Source organism: Marmota flaviventris, chromosome 12 (assembly GCF_047511675.1).
Source record: "Marmota flaviventris isolate mMarFla1 chromosome 12, mMarFla1.hap1, whole genome shotgun sequence".
NCBI classification, from domain to species: Eukaryota; Metazoa; Chordata; class Mammalia; order Rodentia; family Sciuridae; genus Marmota; species Marmota flaviventris.
Genome location: NC_092509.1, coordinates 84,884,013 through 84,907,770, shown reverse-complemented (window position 1 = coordinate 84,907,770; position 23,758 = coordinate 84,884,013).

Sequence of the window (23,758 nt, the reverse complement as noted above, 5' to 3'; positions counted from 1 at the left end):
CGGTGGTGGCAGTTGAGGCTCTGAGGATTTTTCCTGAGAGGCTGTTTTGTTTGGCGTGTGTGGTTCTAAAAATAAAGTTAGTTTCTTTTGACAAGTGGCTTCTGATTGTGCCCAGCCAGACTGCGGCAACAATCAACCCATTTTTGAATCAATATACTTCCCTTTCAAATATTGTCAATAACATCCAAAGTATGTTTCCCATACCACTTTTCTTATTTTTGCCAAAATCACAAATTTATTAGGCCTAGAATCTCCCTTTCAAGATAATGAAGACAAGTGTTAACAACTATTTTGCAACTGAATAAATGAAGGATTTCTTTCTCAACCTTGGATAATTATTTTCTTATGAACCACTATCAGGTCCTGAAGTCAATGGTACCGATTTGAGGTTTTGTGTTTTTTACAAGATCTCATTCTACAAATCAATTTTCAAACTAGTTTTTACTAACAAGTAATAAGTGACTTAAAAAATCTGTTTCCTTCAGACACATAATAGGATAAGCATGAAGCTATGTGAGATATAATTTTCTTTAGGCTAATGATGGGAGAAACATGTGACTCTAAAAACAATGACAAACTGACATTAAACTCTGGTATTATTGGTCTCTACATAACACTACTACTAAGCAGCACATAAACTTTACTTCCAAGGATTCACAAACCCTGGGATAAGATAATCCTACAAGAAAGGAGTGGAAGTCCCAAGATGGCCGCGAATAGAGTGCATCACACCCCGTGTACTGCGCCACTGCGTGGGTGAATAATGAGTTAGAACAACAAAAAACTATCTTGTTATGAACTTACAGCAAAATGGGGAAGGATTTCCAGCACCAAGGTCCGGTAATTGAGTCTCATACACGAGCCAACTGTGTGACCGGAGATCCGGGCTGACTGATCCGCGCGGCCCGCCCCGCGGCTACAGACGGCAGGGAGCCGCCGAGAAGTGACCAGCAAGCAGGGAGATTCCTGCAGATTCTGTGGAATCCTGCCGCATGAGCACTCACGGAGCCCTGGGCTGAGTTCGGGATTTCAGACGGGGAAGGAAGCGGGACAGCTCTATCCCCCACAACGGAAAATCCACCAAGGAAACCAGCGGCCACCATCTTGGAGAGCTGAAGTAACCACCGCCACTCTCTGACAGATTGCAACAATAAAACAGGTGCGTGTTACTCAGCTCCTCTCCCATACAGCAGGGAATTCACAAAAAATCTCTCCTAGGCTCTCCGGGGGAGGGATTATCAGAGCAAGCCTGCATAAAGATGCGGGGAGAACTAGAGACACCCGAGCTTCAACTCTCCCTCCCATCAGCGGGGAAAACGAAACCTGTATTGCCAGCGCGGGGGGAGGGGGAAGCGGAAAAAATCAAAACAATAGAGTGCTGGGGGGTTTTCAATAGCCACCCTCCACGCCCAACAAACGGCAGGCCCAGAGTACAGTTTGAACTGCCGAGAGGCATCACTCAGGGGAAATCTGGTCTAGCAGGAGAAACCAGGACAAGCAGGAGAAACCAGGGGACTAGAGGCCAGGCCCTCGCGATTGGGCGGCTGGAGAAACTCCACCCGCTGCCCGCGAGACTGGGTGGCTGGAGTCCTCCCCCCCCCGCCTTTGACCGACCGCACAACTGGGCAGCTAGAGATCGCCCGCCCACCAGCAGCAGCCGGCCCACTGCCCCTGCAACTGGGTGGCTAGAGATCGCCCGCCCACCAGCGACAGCCGGCCCATTGCCCCTGGAACAGAGCAGCTGGAGACCGCATGTCCGCCGGCTGCCTGCGCAACTGGGTGGCTGGAGTCCACCCCCCACCTTTGACCCACTGCGTGACTGGGCAGCTAGAGATTGCCCGCCCACCAGCAACAGCCGGCCCATTGCCCCTGCGACTGGGTGACGGGAGACCGCACGCCCGCCTGCGACAGCCGGCCCATTGCCCCTGCGACTGAGCAGCTGGAAACCACACGCCCGCCGGCGACCAATTGCCTGCCGGCTGCCAGCACGACTGGGCAGCTGGGGACCACCCGCCCGCTGGCAACAGCCAGCCCGCTGGCTGCGCGACTGGGCGGCTGAAGACCGCCCGCCCGCTGGCGACTGACCCCGCAATTGGGCAGCTAGAGATCACCCGCCCGCCAGCGACAGCCCACCCGCTGTCTGCGCGACTGGGCGGCTGGAGACCACCCGGCCGCCGGTGTCCGGGAGCTGAAACCAACCAGAGACAGTCCAGTCCAACCCCTCCATTCGGACACCCCAGTAAGGAGCCTGGGGCCCGCCATAGCAGGGAGGTGACTTCACTGGAGCTCGGCCGTCAGAATTCCTTCTCAGCGGAATCCACTTTAGCAAGCATAGTCTACCAACACAAAGGAGAGACAACAGAGATATACAAAACCAAAACAAATCTATAGGAGAGAGCAGAAACACAGCAATCAAATAGAACTGGAAAGTAGCGTGAACATCATGAAAAAACAAGGGAAAAAAGGAGTACAAACAATGCAAGACAACTTAAATCTACAGGAGGACCTAGAAGCATCAGAAACAGGGATAGGGAAAGAACTCAAGGCATACCTAACTCAGATGGAAAGGAATATTAGAGAAGACATGAGACAGCAAGTCCAAGCAATAAAAGTATATTTTGAAAATGAATTAAACAAACAAATTCAAATGGCAAAGAATGAGCTTTACCAGGAGATAGAGATCCTTTAAAAAAATCAAACAGTAATCCTAGAAATGCAGGAAACTATAAATCAAATTAAAAACTCAAACGAGAATATTACAAATAGACTAGATCAAGTAGAAGTCAGAACATCAGATAATGAAGACAAAGTATATCAACTTGAAAAGAATATAGTCAACACAGAAAAGATGCTTAAATCCCACGAGCAATCTATTCAAGAGATATGGGATGTGATAAAAAAAACAAATCTGAGAGTCATCGGGATAGAAGAAGGCACAGAGAATCAAACCAAAGGAATGGACAACCTATTAAATGAAATAATTCTAGAAAAGTTCCCAGAGATGAAAGATGGAATGGATTGCCAAATCCTGGAAGCCTACAGGACCCCAAACATTCAAAACCGTAATAGACCAACTCCAAGACATACAATTATGAAGATAGCCAACATACAGAACAAGGAGAGAATATTAAAAGCTACGAGAGAAAGGAGGCAGATTTCATTCAGGGGTAAACCAATTAGGTTAATGGCTGATTTTTCATCACAGACTTTGAAAGCGAGAAGATCCTGGAACAATGTATTTCAAACGCTGAAAAATAATGGATTCCAACCAAGAATACTGCATCCAGAAAAATTAAGCTTCAGATTTGACAATGAAATTAAAATCTTTCACAATAAACAAAAGCTAAAAGATTTCACAGCCAGAAAACCAGCACTGCAAAGCATTTTGGGCAAAATTCTACAAGAAGAGGAATGGAAAAACAGTGCCCAAAACCAACAGCGGGAGGTATCTCAGTAAAGGGGGAGGAAAACAACCAAAAAGTAAAAAACTAGCCAAACTAAAATAAATAAATAAATAAACATGACTGGAAGTACAAATCATATTTCAATTGTAACCTTAAATGTTAATGGACTAAACTCACCAATCAAGAGACACAGGCTGGTAACCTGGATCAAAAAAACAAATCCAACAATATGCTGCCTTCAGGAGACTCATATGATAGGAAAAGACATACACAGGCTGAAGGTGAAAGGTTGGGAAAAATCATACCACTCACATGGCCCTCGGAAGCAAGCAGGAGTGGCCATACTCATATCGAATAAAATCAACTTCAAACCTAAGTTAATCAAAAGGGATGAAGAAGGACACTATATCCTGTTAAAAGGAACTATTCACCAACAAGACATAACAATTATCAATTTATATGCACCAAATAATGGTGCAGCAACGTTCATAAAACAAACTCTCCTCAAGTTCAAGAGTCAAATAGACTACAACACAATAATTATGGGTGACTTCAACACACAGCTCTCACCATTAGACAGATCCTCTAGACAAAAGCTGAATAAAGAAACTATTGAACTCAATAGCACAATCAATAACCTAGACTTAACCGACATATATAGAATATATCAACCATCATCAAGTGGATACACATTCTTCTCAGCAGCACATGGATCCTACTCAAAGATAGACCATATACTATGCCATAGGGCAACTCTTAGTAAATATAAAGGTGTGGAGATAATACCATGCACCATATCTGATCATAATGGAATGAAACTGGAAATCAATGATAAAAGAAGGAAGGAAAAATCCTACATCACATGGAAAATGAACAATATGTTACTGAATGATAAATGGGTTACAGAAGACATAAAGGAGGAGATAAAAAAAATTCATAGAGACAAATGACAATACAGACACAACATACTGGAATCTATGGGACACAATGAAAGCAGTTTTAAAAGGGAAATTCATTTCTTGGAGTTCTTTCCTCAAAAAAAGAAAAAACGAACAAATAAATGAACTCACACTACACCTCAAAAATCTAGAAAAGGAAGAGCAAAATAACAGCAAATGTAGTAGAAGACAAGAAATAATTAAAATTAGAGCAGAAACAACGAAATTGAAACAAAAAAAAACATTGAAAAAACTAAAAGTTGGTTCTTTGAAAAAATAAATAAGATCGACAGGCCCTTAGCCATGCTAACAAAGAGAAGAAGAGAGAGAACTCAAATTACTAACATACGGGATGAAAAAGGCAATATCACAACAGACACTACAGAAATACAGAAGATAATTAGAAAGTATTTTGAAACCCTATATTCCAATAAAATAGAAGATAGTGAAGATATCGATAAATTTCTTGTCATACCATCTGCCCAGATTGAGTCAGGAAGACACACACAATTTAAACAGACCAATAACAAAGGAAGAAATTGAAGAAGCCATCAAAAGACTACCAATCAAAAAAACCCCTGGACCGGATGGGTATACAGCGGAGTTTTACAAAACCTTCAAAGAAGAATTAATACCAATACTTTTCAAGCTATTTCAAGAAATAGAAAAAGAAGGAGCTCTTCCAAATTCATTCTATGAGGCCAACATCACCCTGATCCCAAAACCAGACAAAGACACTTCAAAGAAAGAAAACTACAGACCAATATCTCTAATGAACTTGGATGCAAAAATTCTCAATAAAATCCTGGCGAATCGAATACAAAAGCATATCAAAAAAATTGTGCACCATGATCAAGTAGGATTCATCCCCGGGATGCAAGTCTGGTTCAATATACGGAAATCAATAAATACTATTCACCACATCAATAGACTTAAAGACAAGAACCATATGATCATCTCGATAGATGCAGAAAAAGCATTTGACAAAGTACAGCATCCCTTTATGTTCAAAACACTAGAAAAACTAGAGATAATAGGAAATTACCTCAACATTGTAAAAGCTATATATGCTAAACCTCAGGCTAGCATCATCCTAAATGGAGAAAAACTGAAGGCATTCCCTCTAAAATCTGGAACAAGACAGGGATGCCCTCTATCACCACTTCTATTCAATTTAGTTCTTGAAATACTAGCCAGAGCAATTAGACAGACAAAAGAAATAAAAGGCATAAAAATAGGAAAAGAAGAACTTAAATTATCGCTATTTGCGGATGACATGATAATATATTTAACAGACCCAAAAGGGTCTACAAAGAAACTGCTAGAGTTAATAAATGAATTCAGCAAAGTGGCAGGATATAAAATCAACACGCATAAATCAAAGGCATTCCTGTATATCAGCAAAAAAACTTCTGAAATGGAAATGAGGAAAACCACTCCCTTCACAATATCCTCAAAGAAAATAAAATACTTGGGAATCAACCTAACAAAAGAGGTGAAAGATTTATACAATGAAAACTACAGAATCCTAAAGAGAGAGATAGAAGAAGATCTTAGAAGATGGAAAAATGTACCCTGTTCATGGATAGGCAGAACTAACATCATCAAAATGGCGATATTACCCAAAGTTCTTTACAGGTTCAATGCGATGCCAATTAAAATCCCAACGGCATTTCTTGTAGAAATGGATAAAGCAATCATGAAATTCATATGGAAAAACAAAATACCCAGAATAGCAAAAGCAATTCTAAGCAGGAAGTGTGAATCTGGAGGTATAGCGATACCAGAGTTCAAACTGTACTACAAAGCAATAGTAACAAAAACAGCATGGTACTGGTACCAAAACAGGCAGGTGGACCAATGGTACAGAATAGAGGACACAGAGACTAATCCACAAAATTACAACTTTCTTATATTTGATAAAGGGGCTAAAAGCATGCAATGGAGGAAGGATAGCATCTTCAACAAATGGTGCTGGGAAAATTGGAAATCCATATGCAACAAAATGAAACTGAATCCCTTTCTCTCGCCATGCACAAAAGTTAACTCAAAATGGATCAAGGAGCTTGATATCAAATCAGAGACTCTGCGTCTGATAGAAGAAAAAGTTGGCTACGCTCTACATACTGTGGGGTGAGGCTCCAAATTCCTTAATAGGACGCCCATAGCCCAAGAGTTAATAACAAGAATAAATAAATGGGACCTACTTAAACTAAAAAGTTTTTTCTCAGCAAGAGAAACAATAAGAGAGGTAAACAGAGAGCCTACATCCTGGGAACAAATTTTTACCCCTCACACTTCAGATAGAGCCCTAATATCCAGAGTATACAAAGAACTCAAAAAATTAAACAATAAGATAACAAATAACCCAATCAACAAATGGGCGAAGGACCTGAACAGACACTTCACAGAGGAGGACATACAATCAATCAACAAGTACATGAAAAAATGCTCACCATCTCTAGCAGTCAGAGAAATGCAAATCAAAACCACCCTAAGATACCATCTCACTCCAGTAAGATTGGCAGCCATTATGAAGTCAAGCAACAATAAGTGCTGGCGAGGATGTGGGGAAAAGGGTACACTTGTACACTGCTGGTGGGACTGCAAATTGGTAAGGCCAATCTGGAAAGCAGTATGGAGATACCTGGGAAAGCTGGGAATGGATCCACCACTTGACCCAGCTATCGCCCTCCTCGGACTATTCCCTGAGGATCTTAAAACAGCGTACTATAGGGATACTGCCACATCAATGATCATAGCGGCACAATTCACAATAGCTAGACTGTGGAACCAACCTAGATGCCCTTCAATAGATGAATGGATAAAAAAAAATGTGGCATCTATACACAATGGAGTACTACGCAGCAATAAAAAATGACAAAATCATAGAATTTGCAGGGAAATGGATGGCATTAGAGCAGATTATGCTAAGCGAAGCTAGCCAATCCTTAAAAAACAAATGCCAAATGTCTTCTTTGATATAAAGAGAGCAACTAAGAACAGAACAGGGAGGAAGAGCATGAGGAAAAGATTAACATTAAACAAAGACGAGTGGGGGAAGAGAAAGGGAGAGAGAAGGGAAAGCATATGGAAATGGTAGGAGACCCTCAATGTTACACAAAATTACATAGAAGAGGATGTGAGGGGATGGGGGGGGGACAAGGGAGAGAACTGAACAACAGCAGATGAAGTAGAGAGGGATGATGGGAGGGGAGGGGAGGGGGGATAGTAGGGGAAAGGAAAGGTAGCAGAATACAACAGTCACTAATATGCCATTATGTAAAAATGTGAGTGTGTAACCAATGTGATTCTGCAATTTGTATTTGGGGTAAAAATGGGAGTTCATAACCCAATTGAGTCAAATGTATGAAAGATGATATATCATGAGCTTTGTAATGTTTTGAACAACCAATAAAAAAAAAAAAGAAAGGAGTGAATGAGAAGAGGCAAACTTATTTACCAACAATGATCATGTCCCTCTGTATCTGTTCATGTTTAGATAGGTCGTTTTTAGCATATAGTTCTAGGACTCTGGGTAATATTTTATCTTTGTATTGCAGTGAATAAAACTTCCAAAATTGCCTGAGCAAACAAGTGCACAACTATAATACTAGCTACTAGGGAGGGCAAGGCAGAAGAATTACAAATTTGAGATCTGGCTTGGCAACTTAGTGAGATTCTGGCTCAAAAACATAAATAAATAAAAATAACAAAGAAAGAAAGATAACATTAAAATGGCTGGAGATGAGATTAAGTGGTTAAATGTCCTCTGGTTCAATCTCCAGTACCAGTAATGAAACAGGTGGGAGAAGAAAAGTTCAAAATCCCAAGAATCATACATTAGGTTAAGAGAATTTTTTCAACGTATTTCTGTGTTTTCCAATTAAGATATTAATCACTAGGAATAACTACTATCAAGTAATTTATGCACAGTTTCAGCTTTATGATGATAATATTATTCTTTTTGAAAGGAATCAGATCTTGGGGGTTGGGTATTTAGTTAGTGGCAGAGCGCTTGCCTAGCACACTCAAGGTCAGGGTTCTGTCCTCATCCCTGGTGGGGTGGGGGATGGAGTGAGGAATCAAATATCTGAATAAGATTCAAAGTTTTTTCATGTTTTTTTTTATTAAGCCGTTTTCACCAACATTTTTAAATAGATGGGTACAATACAATTTAAGATATTTGTGATTGCATATTATCCAATGCAGTATGAATAAAGGGGAATGTCCCTCTGTTCAGACAGGATTGCAACACTTAGGAGTAATAGAATCCCCTCCAGCAATGACAAATTTCTCATGCCACCAAGAAAAGCATTTTTACCCAATCAGCACAGTAACTTTTAGTCACAGGTTTTATTTGGAAATGTATCCACCTCTGAGAGGCATCTATTTCCAATATCTCTGGGTCTTCCCTGGTGACAGAAGAAATTGTTTCATTTTTTAAAATCCATATTAAGGTAATCTACAAACTGGGATGGAGCTAGAGAAGATAATGCTAAGTGAAGTTAGCCAATCCCAAAAAACCAAATGCCAAATGTTTTCTTTGATATAAAGAGACTGATTCATAGTGGGATAGGGAGCAGGAGCATGGGAGGAGTAAACCAATTCTAGATAGGACAGAAGAAGGGTTGGAGGGCAAAGGAGGGGACATGGGGTTATTAATGATGGTGGAATGTAATGATCATTATTATCCAAATTATAGGTGCGAAGACACGAATTGGTGTGAATATATTGTGTATACAACCAGAGATATGAAAAATTGTGCTCTATATGTGTAATAAGAATTGTAATGCATTCTGCTGTCATATACAAATAAAAAGAGAAATTACAAATAAAAAAATAATATTGCTTTCTAAAAAACAGCAACAACAAAAACAAACAAACAAAAAATCCTGAAAGATGTCTAAATCTGTTTCATCCCAATGATTCCTAGTATGTCTAGTGCTTGTATTTAGACTGTATATGCAAAACTCAAACTTTACATTAATTGTAAGGCATGCTACTTTTCCATCAGCTACTAAATGGTTTCCAGTAATTAAGTTCTCTATTACCTTTCAAACCAAAAATATTTTAGGGGTACTGATTATTACATTTATTGGTTTAATTAAATTGACAAACAAAATAATCCATTTTTCTAATTATCAATATGTGTTTTAATATTCTGTCTATATTTTCATGCAAACAATACAGTCACATATTTTTCTAAAACTTGAGAAGAACAGAATTCAAACTTCTGACACTGGAACCATAACATAAATACAGGTTTGACAATGGTGTGTACCACACAGCACTGATAATTGTGGCAGTTAAAGTCAAACAATTTATTGAGAGAATTAAAATGAAAAGATACTTCTGAAGTCAATATATAGGAATTGTAAACTCCCAGGCAGATCTTAGTTTTTCTCTGTAGCAATTGGATGTCTGCACAAAGAACCAAAACATACTTTAGTTATAAATAAACTTTCCAAGCATTTTTTTTTCATGAAAGAATGAAGTTGTGCAACAGTATTAATTTTGAAGCACATTTTCTTTTCTTAAATTCTGTAAAAATCTGTGTAATTATCCTGATGATATTACTAAATATGAATATTCCTATAGCATTTAAAAATGCCAATTATAAAAGAATTATCACACTTCCTAGTTTCAGTAATAGGACAGAGGAGATCCAAAAAAATAGTAATCTCAGAATCTCTTATCACCCAATTTATTTCATGAAACAGAATATAAATTTCCAAAATTCCCACTGTTCATATCTATTTACAAAGTAAGATACTGCAAAACTTCAATTATAAATATTTTTGCTTAAAATTATTTTTATTTCTTCCTTAAACTGTCTTCAGTGATAATTCACCACATTTCCTACATTCTTATTCAGTAACTCTGAAATAAGTTTATATTTAATATATATGTTTATGTGTGTGCTCTCCCCAAGTTGGAATGGCTTAGTGACAGTTTGAAGAAATAAGGCATGGATATCTGTTCCCTATGATGATTTCATTGTAATTCTAAAGTGCTGCCAAGGTCTGAATTGCAAAGCAGTCATGTGTGAATAAAACAATACACCTAATTTATTGCATCAAGTAAAAAAGTATAAAAACTAAATATGGAAATATATGATAAATAATGATATACTGGCAAATATTCTCCAGGCTGAGCTGCTTTGAAGTGAATGATATCAACAGGCTTGTTAAATATAGATAAAGATAATTGAACACGTATATTGAAAGTCACCAGTTAGCTCAGGATTATTGCTAGAAGCTGTCAGATCAAGGGCATAGGAAATAGAATAGGATATTGATTATTCTTTGTGTTTTGTTTATGGTTTTCAATCATATCTATTCAAGATATAGAGAAGAGAATCATGCATGCCTTATTTGCTGTTTCTTTACTGACGAAAGTTTACCATGCCTCTGTATACAATATAATACCTATTCTACATGAAAATAATACTATCTCTAAGGCTACTTATCCATTTAAATTGCTCGCATCTTTGTGAAAAATAGATATGCTTAAAAAAAACAGTCCTCCATATAGCTTGTATTAATGTCTCATTTCTAACATTTTCTCAGAAGTCCCTCGATTGAGTTCTTCTCTTTCTCTTCATTTCACATACTTCATTGTGGAAAACAAAGCTCCCTTGCTTGCTTTCTCTATAGTTCTGATTAAAAGCTCCCTTGCTTGCTTTCTCTATAGTTCTGATTAAAATATATACATTTCAACTTTTTCAAATGTTCTGTTGAAGCTATGAAGGATTCCATATTGCTAGTGCCTTGAATTTATATAGCACAAAAGACAGACAGCAATATCACTTTCTAAAACTATCCCAAGTTTCCCAAATATATATCAAGTTCACCTTTCTTAATGTTTTCATGGCTTGTCAATACTGCCATCCTCATTATCTGAACTGTTGCAAAACACTTCCAATCGAAGTGCCTCCTGTTCTTTCCACCATTCTAAAGACTTGCCATCTTTAAATATATTGTATTCAGCTTTGTTAATATGCAACTGAAATAAATTGGATTTAAAGTGTACAATTTACATTTTTATGAAAGTGTAAATCTATGAAGGTATGACCACAATCAAGGTCATGAAAACATTTATCATCCCCAAAATTTCCCTTGGGCCTAATTTCTTAATCTGTAAACCTTGCAACCAAGAATTCCACATCAGGTTCCAAGGCAACTCATGACTTATTATTGTCATTGCAGATGAGCTTGCATTTTTGACCATGTCATATAAATGCAATCATCCATTGAGATGGTTTTTAGATATAAACTTTTCTACTCTGAACTGGGATCCCAGAAATCCCTTTCTAGTATTATTTTTACTGCAGAGGCAGCATATTTTAGGTGCTCACTTCATGACTTAAGTGGTCTAGTCTGCAGATCCTTGAAGTTCTTCCTTTGCAGCTTTCACCCACCTGAACTCTCCTCTGTGAACTCTATCTTCTTTGGCCTTGCTAGATTCACTTCAGAACTTTTGACTCAGGAAGATCCTTGAGTCCTAACTAGGTTAGCCCCCGCCCCTTGCTTCACCCTCTCACACAGTAAGCTGCAGCAATTGTAGAGATCCTCTCTTTATTTCCTGGCATTCAAGGACCACTGTCCTTCATTGTCTAATGTCGAATGACTTTAAAACCATATTCATCCATTTTGTTGTTTCAACCTTGAGAGCAATCCCAGCTCCTGTTACTCCACCTTGTATAAAAGAAGAAACTGATACTTTTAAAAGTATAAATTAGTCCATGTAACTCCCTCCTTAAACAGCCTTATCAATATTCATAGAATGAAAACAAATTTCTTTTATGAGGGGTAGGTTACCAGGGATTCAACTCAGGGGCACTCGACCAATGAACCACATCTCCAATCCTATTTTGTATTTTGTATAGAGACAGCGTCTCACTGAGTTGCTTAGAGCCTCACTTTTGCTGGGGCTGGCTTTGAATTCATGATCCTCCTGGCTCAGCCTCCCAAGCCACTGGAATTACAGACATGGGCCACAATACTTGGCTAAAAACAAATTTCCTATTAGTATAATGTTTATAAGATTATTTTCCAAGTTCATGTATCAAAACTTATCAACTCTATTCTGGTTACCATGGCCTAATACCTTAACAATAGATACCTCTCTCAAAATTCATTGATGTTCTTGTACTCAGATTTCTTTCTATGTGGTACATTCTTTCTTCATATTGTTACAGTTACAGTTCTCTCCTTTTAAACATGATAGATTAGTTGATTCAGGGAACAAAAAAAAAAAAACCTGTCCCACAGAGATAAGTATTTGAGTACAAAAGCTGTACACTCTATTTGAAACTGATTTTGAAATCATCAGAGAACACCAAGAGAGCGTGAGCACTTGAGAGACCATGATCCTAAAGAAAAGAGAAGCAATTATTCTCTTGTGGCTTTTTCTAATTCTTATCAGAGGGCATAGAAGTTGAGCAAAAGATCAGTGAAATGAAACTGGAAAAAGTCTTACCTACTAAAGAGAAGAGAGGCTTCTTGAATAGACAGACCCTGGAAAACACCTCTGCTCCTAAAGACTAGATAGTGTTATGCCTGAGGAGGTAGGCCTATGCTGTAAGAGAAAGAACTATGCCCTGGAGTTGAAAGCAAAATTAACAACAACAACAACAAAGAGACCAGATTCAACAAAGCCTAAAATTAGTTTTAAGATGATCAATGTTATTTAATAGTTTCTATTCTACAAGGCAAAGGGAAATTAAATGTTCATCAAGGGAGGTGATAGCATCTACATCTGAATAATTTTTATATGCACCATACCTGGCATTCAATAATATGTTATTAAGTATGTCAAGAAAACTTTTAGAATGACCACTAAAACGGTGAGAAATAAAAAGACATATTAGAGATTATTATTCACATGTTATCAAGTTATAAATGTTATTTGATCTGGACTTTAAAATAACTAGAGTATTATAATCAATAAATTAGAGAACATGGATATATATCAAGTCAATTTAATCAATAATAATCCTTGAAGATTATAACTATCAGTAATTCATTAAAGGAAATTAAGGATGGGCTTGTGACATGGGCTTAATAGATTAGAGAACTCAGAATTTCAATAACAAATATAAAAATTGAAGTGCACAGAGAACTAGAAAGAATAATATAGGTAAGTTCAGAGATTTATGCGATAGAAATATACACATATTTAAAAGTATAAATTAGTCCATGTAACTTCCTCCTTAAACAGATAGCCTTATCAATATTCATAAAATGAAAGCAAATTTCTTTTATGATATTTTTTAACAAAAAGGGAAAGACTCAAAACAAAACAATGAATTATGATGAAATATTGTCACATTATTTTCCAAAATAACAAAAAGACATAAAACCCCAGATTCAAGTTAAAGGAACTATAAACTCAAAGAAGTATAAACACTAAGCTCTATTATAATAATACTTCTCACAACCAAAGGAAAACAGTAAAATCTCAAAATAAAAAGGCCAAAAATAGACACTTTTATCTTCAAAGGAGAAACAGATTGCAAGCTAACTTCTCAAGAAATAATTAAAAACAAGGGAAATTACCATCGTATCATTAAAGTGCTGACAAATTTAATTCTGATACAGAATTTATATAGGCAATAAATATACCTTTGAAATACAAAGGTGGAATAAAGGGCATGTTCAAAAATAAACAAAACCAAAGAGAATTAATGACCAGCAAAAACTTTCACGTTTTAAAATAGATCAGAAGAATTCATTAGATAGAAGAATAACGTTCAAGACAGGATTTTAATAATAGAGTGTGGAATGTCAATCATAAAAAAGTACAAGTAGGTGAGCAATATAAATATTGAATTTTAAACTAACGCAAACAAATTTATTGTGAGATTTAAATTACATGTGGAAATAAAATTCAAATCATACCAGTTAAAGTACACCAAAAATAAACTAGCAAATGGAATATAAGTCTGATGGCCTCAGTTGTTCTATAGGCAATGCAATATAATTTAAAGTCCTCTTTGAGTTTATATAGTACACCATTCTACTTCCAAAAATAATATTGAGTTTCTATTACTGGCAAAAGAATAAATATAAAATTAAATTAGAAAACTACTACCAAAATATAGCTATCTACATCCTGAACCAGATTTTTACAAATATGAACAGAATTTAAAGCATACGAAAATTTTCATACTGTCTCTATACATAATAGTTCAAGAATGCTTAGAAAAATGTGGTTCAAAAATATTCAGAAAAATATTAAAATAGATCACATTGTGGTATGGACATGATGTGTCCCCCTAAACCTTCTGTGTTAATGCAACAATGTGCAGAGGTAAAATTATTAGATTATGATAATTTTAAACATAGCAGTAAATCAATACATTGATGGATTAATAATTTGGAAGGACTGCTTTACTGTGGAGGCAACTGTATCTAGGGAAGGTATGGCTGGAGAAGGTGGGTCACAGGGGTCATGCCCCTGGGGATAATATCTTGTCTTCCTTATTCCTTCTCTCTCTCTCTCCTTCCCACTTCCATGAGTCTAGCAGCTTTCCTCTGCCAAGTTCATCTGCCAGCATGTTCTGCTTCACCTTCTTCTGGCCCAGAGCAAAGGAGGCAGCTGTCCTTTGAACTCTGAAGGCATGAGCTCAAAACAAACTTTTCCTTCTTTTACTTTTGCTGTGATGTCTTTTGATCACAGCAACAAAAAACTGATGAACACAGAACCTTCTTTATTTATAGGCACACATTAATTACATAGAATTGTGGGGGATACCTGGGAATGAACTCATGGGCACTCAACCACTGAACCACATCCCCAGGCCTATTTTGTATTTTATTTAGAGACAGGGTCTCACTGAGTTACTTAGTGCCTCACTATTGTTGAGGCTGGCTTTGAACTTGCAATCCTCCTGCCTCAGCCTCCTGAGCCCCTGAGATTACAGGCATGCATCACTGCACCTGGCTGAATTGTGAGTTTTGTCGTGAATATTGACATATGCAATGCATACAATATAGTTTGATTGATTGCATTCTCTAGTGCCTTCCTTCACACTCCCTTTTCCCATGCATCCCTTGTTTCTACCATATTTTTCATAAATCCTTTTTAACAAATACTAAAATAAAGATTCAACAAAGAATAATTTATCATCTTCTAGCACAGGGTATGGAGAATGATGTGGGTCAGTCCTAGCATATAATATCTAGAATACTCAAACACTAGAAATAATTATTGACCAACCAAGGACTATCTGTTATGTAGTATCAAAATTCAGTTTGGGAAACAGTGGAACCCCAATAATTGAGATGTGTATGATTAGGTGGGTGCTTGGGAAAATTTTGAAATACTGAAAAACTCTAAACTTGGGGGCTTAAAAAATGTGGCTCATGTACTTTTGTTCCTCCCTCAATGACAATGAAGAAATTTCTATCCTATGAAAACATTTTTCCGCTCAGGATGGGCCTCATCTTCCCAGGTACACACTAGACATAAGTAATATTAAGTCAAGACATGACTTAGCTGAGAATTTGCAGAGTATCATGAGAAAGGAAAGATGCTATATCTCAAAAGAACTAGTCAGCATGAATTAGAAGGAGCTGGAAGAAAATAAATAGGATTTAATTTTGAGAATTCTTGACCTACAGAGAGAATTGTTTAAATATGGGAGAGTTTACCTAAGAGAAATTTGTAAGATATAAATTTTAATACCCTATCATGGGCCATACAAGATGGTATGAACTAACTACTAGGATAGATTCCAGAAACTGGAAAAGCAATGAATATGCCAAATGAAGGGAAGATGGCCACATTCCCATTGCAGGCAGTAGACAGTTTCAAAAGTTCAGGGAAATGGGACTATTTGAGTGATTAATTGTACATGGGTGGGGACTCTAGCCAGACAATTACATCCCACAGAAAGATGTGGAGAAACCAACAATTTGCCAAAACCATAAGAAACAGCATCATTAAATTGTACATTAGTAAGAGGGGCAACGACGACATTAAAGTATTTAGTAGTTATTTTCCTTTTCATCAGTAAGCCAGAACTGATGGAAGGAGAGGCAGTAATAGAACTAGGAGCAATAACACAAATAGAAATAGAAATGAGAGAACCCCAAACCATAGAGGGTGTGCTTAGACACCAGAAGCCAGGTGGATGCAATTATTGTAATGAGTAGCAGAATTAGATTAACAGCCAAGATGCCTAGCTATCCCACAGATATTTATGGAGACAGTAAGCAGAAAACAGTGCCCATATGTGCAAAATACACAGGCAGAGAAGTATTATTCAGCTTATACAACAGGACAAATAAAGGTTATATGACCTTTAATTGCTGTTTTCTAAAAAGAAAACATTTTCTGCCAAGATTCAAAACTTGAGCTCATTTCAAGTTTAGAATAATTTTGCTGCAAGGAATGTGATTTCCTGTAATACCATCCAAAACAGTGATTACTCTAGCCTGCTCCAAAGAGTGACTTGTGGACATTTCCTTGGATAATTCTGATGGAGATAAGGAAGATTTAGAATACTGTTTTCCTGAAGGTCTAAATTGACCTTAATACTGGGAGATTTGAAACCCCATCACACTCTTCTAGTAGACTGGAGACATTTGAGGCCAGATAATGAGTATAGCAAACAATGGTTTCATGAATATGTGATTAGGATTTGCATAGTTTGTAGTTGTTTCAATTCTCACATTAGGCTCCTAGACCTAATAAAAACTCTCAGAAAGTAATACCAAGTGGAAGCTTCTATAACTAGCCCCAAAATGTAATAAATTAAGTAATTCAACATCATGGAGTACAATGGCAAACATTACTCCATCCTCTGTAGCCTAAAGGATACAGATGTGGAACCCTCCACATTTGTTGAAAACAAATTACCATCCGGCTTCTGAGGAAACCAGAATGACTCTGAAGGATGATACTACATTATCTGACTATCTACCTGTCAATCTAGCTGGAGCCCCAGTCATAGCTGCTGTGTTATATGCTATTTTTTTTCCTAGATATTAGTGCAACACCTGTAAACATATGGTATGCAGCCACTGATTTGGGAAATAATAATTTTCCATTCTGTTTAGAAAATAGATCAGAAAGAACACATGAAATGAGCGATGGTACCCATTTACAGTTTTTTGGTTCTTTCCCATCCCCCAAGGATATGATCTCTCTCAATCTGGACCTTCTTCACATTTATACAATATTATGAAGGACATAGGAAATGGGCATAAAGATTGTAGCAGTTAAAGTTTGACATTTTTAAAGTAAGTACATGTTGAGATCATATATTAGGCACAAAACAAGCCTTAAGCAATAAAAAGGGGGAGGGCACATAAAATAACTTTTCTCACCACAGTGTAATAAAACTCTAAATCAAAACAGAATAAACTTCCAAATACTATAAATACAGTGGAATTAAACAACATGCTCCTGAATAACCAGTGGGTCAATGAGAAATTTTAAAATTTCTTGAGAAAAATGAGAATACAAACACAACATATGAAAACCCACAGGATACAGTGAAACCAGTAGTAAGAGAGAAGTTGGTAGCAATTAATGCCTACATCAAAGAAGAGAAAACTCTCAAATAAACAACCTATTACCACATCTCAAGAAGCTAGAAAAACAAGAACAAACTAAATTCAAAGTTAGTAGGAAAAAAGTAATAGAATCAAAGCAGAAATAAGTTAGTGACTAAACACACACACACAAAATCAACAAAATGAAGAGTTGGTGTTTTAAAATGATAAAATTGACAAATTGTTTTTAATTAGACTTTAAAAAAGCTCAAATAAAATAAGAGTTTATAAACAAATTACAACTGATACCACAGAAGCATATAGATCATTTAGAGACTGTTCTGAACAAATATATGCCAACAAATTGAAAAACTTAGAAGAAATAGATAATTTCTGGATATATAAAACCCACCAAAACTGATTCACGAAGAAATATAAAACCTCCATGGAACAATAATTAGCAAAGCAATTGAATCAGTAATAAAAAGTGTGACTTCAAAAAATCAGAAAAGCCTGGTGTGGTGGCTCAAGCCTGTAATCCCAGTGACTCAGGGGGCTGAGGCAGGAAGATCACGAGTTCAAAGCCAGTCTCAGCAAATGTGAGGCCCTAAGAACTCAGTGAGATCCTGTCTCTAAATAAAATACAAAATAGGGCTGGGAATGGGGAAGTGGTTGAGTGCCCCTGAGTTCAATACCCAGTACACCCCCAAAAAACAAAATCAGAAACAAGCCCAAGACCTAATGATTTCATTGCTGAATTCTGCTAAACATGCCAATTGTAGTGCCAATTCTTTTCAAAGAATCCAGAATTACCCTGATATCAAAGCCAAAAGAGACTAGCACATGTGCACACACATGCACACACACATAAAAGAAAAAATATCTCCAGAACAATATCTCTGTTTAACATCTTTTAGAAAAATCCTAGCAAACTGAACTGCATAGCACATTATGAACATCATTCACTGTGTGTAAAAGGGATTCCAGCATTAGTGGTTCAACCTATATAACCCAATAAACATATTAACTCTATCATAGTAAAATACATTAGCTTAAAAAATCAAAATCGGAAAACTTGTATGATTCCAATGGAAGCAGAAAATGCACTTGATAAAATTTAACATTCCTTCTTGATTAAAACTCTCAGCAAATTACATATACAAAGAATTTACTTCAATACAATAAGGGTCCATTATGAGAAACCCATAGCCAACATCACAGTCAACAGGGAAAATTTGAAAAGTTTCCTCCAATAAAATCTGAAACAAGACAAAGAAGCCCACTTCCACCACTTTTATTGAATATAATATGGGGAATCCTAGCCAGAGCAATTTGTTTGGAATTACACTTTAAATAAATCACCCTGATGGCTTTCTGGAGAGAACTTTTACCTGGGCACAACCTGAGACAAGATAATTGGCATAAAAAAAGGACACTGAAATAGCCTCACTGAAATGTAACAGACGCTGTATTTTTGTGTGTTAGAGTCCTGGCAAGGCAAGGGACCTGGCATACCCAGTTGAGATAGAGAAGAAATAAAAATGGTCCAGAAGGATGGAGCAAATTTAATTCAGATATAATTTCAGAAGATATTGTGAGTGAGAATATGAAAACTCCCCATAGTCTCTTATATGTATCTTTTCCTCTCAAACATAATAAAAAAATTTTTAATTGGGATAATACAGAAAGATAGATAGATCTCTGCCAAAACCCTGAGGAATGACACTTAATGGAGCACTTCATGGAAGAAAGGCCTGTAGAAAAGTCATTTTCCATGGGGGTGGCCAGGAGAACCTGCAGCTCTGTGGTATCATGTGTGACCAAAGCAATTAGTCATTTTACAGAATTCATAAGCTGATAATTAAAATCAGGTTTAGTGACACAATTTGAAGTTTGTATTTTTTTTGTATAAATGAATAATCTACATAATTGTAGATTATTCATTTGTAGTTTTGTTGTTGTTGTTGTTAGTGTTTTACTAGTACTAAGTTTGAATGTTTACAAGTAGGAATTACTGAACTGTGTCATTCAATGCACTGTAAGAATCTCTGAAAAAGGTCTTAGATCAAGTGTGGCTTGGTATCACTCACACAATAGATAGATAGATAACTACTGTGTTTTTGATAAGGTACTTTACATTCTTCAACGGATTTAATTTTGACTAAACTTAGGTGCAGGTGTATTTATGTTGAGAATATTAAAACCAAGAGAGGATAGTCAAAGTTCACATAAAAAGTAAGAAAATGAGTTGGAATTAAAACCTGTGGCTGATTCAAATAGCTCATGTTTAATGACTAAGTGTTCTTATGCCCAGAGTGTGCAAGGTAATTGTAAATATAAAACTTCCACTCAGAAAAGAAGCTATGCAAGACAGTATTTAATTAAATAAAGTTTTAAACAAAGAAGAAATGATTATGGAGATAAGATTGATTATAGTAGGAATTTGTGAAATTAACATTTCTAGAAATAATCACTGCAGTGTTAAAAAGTAGAGATATATTTATCTGAATCTTAAAAATGAAGTCATTATTTAAGAATCTTCAAAGACAAAATAAACAGTATTGTGGATCCTTTGTCTTAGACATTCCCCTTTTAAAGCTTTTTAAATAAGACACAATTTATCTCTGTGAATTTATGTTTTTTTTTATAATTATTTTCTGATTTTCTTACTAAAATTTCTTTAATTGTCCTTGGTAAATAAGAAAACATTTATAATGTCTACAAATTGAGATTTTTCTCATTAGATATGAAAGAAATATATCCATTCTCTGCATTTCTAGCTACATCTTATTTTGTGTAGCCTGACAAAATTTAGTAAATCACAAAGACAGCTTTGGGCCAAAATAATCAGAGAACTTCCATAAAAAGAAAATAGCAATAATCATAACATATAATTTGCTATTTAAGAGAGTTTGAATAAGGTAAATGATTTTATAGTATTATAGTCACAAAAGATTTGATTCTAATATTTTTATGAGTAAAAATATTTTGAAAGTTGAGATTACTTTCCTGTCTTTGCCTTCACGACTACCTGACAGCTGATTTGTGAGTTTGGGTCACACTTGGATGGTGTGCACCCATCTAAGAAATGACAAACATAGGGACCTCTTGGAACAGATGGAAGGTACCCACGGATGGTTTCATCTACTTAGGGGACTGGTAAATTAACGAAGGAGTTTGGGTTCTGATATTGAAATTTTTGCTTGCTGGCATCGCTTACAGAATTCGTCAATGACAGCTGCTGTCGTTACATATTTTAAACTCTTAGTGATGCCTGAGTTCTCAGGACTCTTCGTTTTGTATTCAGAAAACAAATCCCTGCAGCAACTTCTGGAGTTTTCTTGTTTGTGTCATTGGTTTTTGTTCTTCAATTTTCTGAAGCAGTGCTCTTATACTGAGGATGAAAAGTGTTAGGATATGGGTGGGAGCAATGTTGAACTCGTGGATGAGGAAAAGGAACTCTCTGGAAAATAAATACTGAGTTGCAAGTTTTTCAATTTTGCAGATTATTCATTGAAAGTTCCAATTATAAATAGGTTTCTTTATTTTAAAAAAAACAGTCTAATGATAAATAATTTGGGATCTAATGGTGTCTTACCATTCAGGTCCATGTTTTCCCAGAATTTTAAAAATCCTTGCTGAGAGCTGGGGCTGTATGTAGCTCAGCAGCAGAGCACTCGCCTAGCATGCATGAGGCAATGGGTTGGAGCCTCAGCACCACATAAAATTAACAAATAAAATAAAGGCATTCTTTCCATCTACAATTAAAAAAAAATTCTTTCTGAAACAGGGAAATATCATCTATCCTACTCAGAATTTTCAAAATCTCAAAACCAGTGATCACGTCTTGCTTTTCCTTTTTGATTATTTTTGTTACATTTGAAATCTAATTTTGGCTCAGATTATTATCCTTAATTAATAAAAAAAGTCTGTCGAAAATTAAAAGTATTTTTAAAATCAATATTTTTATTTTTTTTGAATTATTGTTGTTCTTAGCCACATTGATAATAATATTTCATTTGCATTCAGACATTTAAAAACTAATATAGATATTTTTCAAATTTCATTTCTCTTTCTCTTTCTTATCAGTTCTTAATGAATTAGGATACTAAGTTTAAGCATTTCTGCAATAGTTGTTCGGCCACAGCTGCTTCTCTATTGAGCATCCTAGCTAATGATATGTAGAGTAAAATTATATACTAATTAAATTCATGGACAATGCTAAATTGAGAGTTATCATTAACTGAAGAAAGTGCAGTAATGCAAAAGTATTATGATGATATAGAAATGTGAGAAGGAATAAAAGTTTGAAAATGTTCAACTTGAGAAAATGTGATTGGATGGGATGTGCCTGGGCTTTCACCTGTCTTGCCTTTGTTCAAAATATTTGTCCTTTTATAAATTCTGATGAGGACCCTCCCTAGAGAGTAATGAACAGGTAATGATTATTTCCTTGAGCTTTGGATTACAGGGGACCTGTAGTTGTGAGTACTTAATACCTTATCCACAGAATATCATGTGGAATAACTTACAACTATCCTTCACTACACACATAGCTTTGTGTCTTTCAGGCTGCTTTTAAGGCACAATTTATTTGAAGATGCATATCTATCCTACTTTGTACAACGTATGACGCATGGGATCTGCAGCTCACAGATTTTGAAACAGATTTGATTTGAATTAACAACAATAGCATTTATTTTTTTTAATTTTTTTTTAATTGGTTGTTCAAAACATTACAAAGCTCATGACATATCATCTTCCATACATTTGATTCAAGTGGGTTATGAACTCCCATTTTTTACCCCAAATACAAGTTGCAGAATCACATCGGTTACACATCCACCTTTTTATATAATACCATATTAGTGACTGTTGTATTCTGCTACCTTTCCTATCCCCTACTATCCCCCCTCCCCTTCCCTCTCATCTTCCCTCTCTACCCCATCTGCTGTTGTTTAATTCTCTCCCTTGTTTTTTTTCCCCCCTTTCCCCTCACAAACTCTTATATGTAATTTTGTGTAACAATGAGGGTCTCCTTCCATTTCCATAGTTTCCCTTCTCTCTCCCTTTCTCTCCCCCCAGTCGACTCTGTTTAATGTTAATCTTTTCCTCATGCTCTTCTTCCCTGTTCTGATCTTAGTTGCTCTCTTTATATCAAAGAAGACATTTGGCATTTGTTTTTTAAGGATTGGCTAGCTTCACTTAGCATAAGCTGCTCTAATGCCATCCATTTCCCTGCAAAATCCATGATTTTGTCATTTTTTAGTGCTGCGTAATACTCCATTGTGTATAAATGCCACAGTTTTTTAATCCATTCATCTATTGAAGGGCATCTGGGTTGATTCCAAAGTCTAGCTATTGTGAATTGTGCTGCCATGATCATTGATGTGGCAGTATCCCTATAGTATGCTCTTTTAAGGTCCTCAGGGAATAGACCGAGAAGGGCGATAGCTGGGTCAAATGGTGGTTCCATTCCCAGCTTTCCTAGGAATCTCCATACTGCTTTCCATATTGGCCGCACCAGTTTGCAGTTCCACCAGCAATGTACAAGTGTACCCTTTTCCCCACATCCTCGCCAGCACTTATTGTTGCTTGACTTCATAATGGCTGCCAATCTTACTGGAGTGAGATGGTATCTTAGGGTGGTTTTGATTTGCATTTCTCTGACTGCTAGAGATGGTGAGCATTTTTTCATGTACTTATTGATAGATTGTATGTTCTCCTCTGAGAAGTGTCTGTTCAGGTCCTTCGCCCATTTGTTGATAGGGTTGTTTGTTATCTTGTTGTTTAATTTTTTGAGTTCTTTGTATATTCTGGATATTAGGGCTCTATCTGAAGTGTGAGGAGTAAAGATTTGTTCCCAGGATGTAGGTTCCCTATTTACCTCTCTTATTGTTTCTCTTGC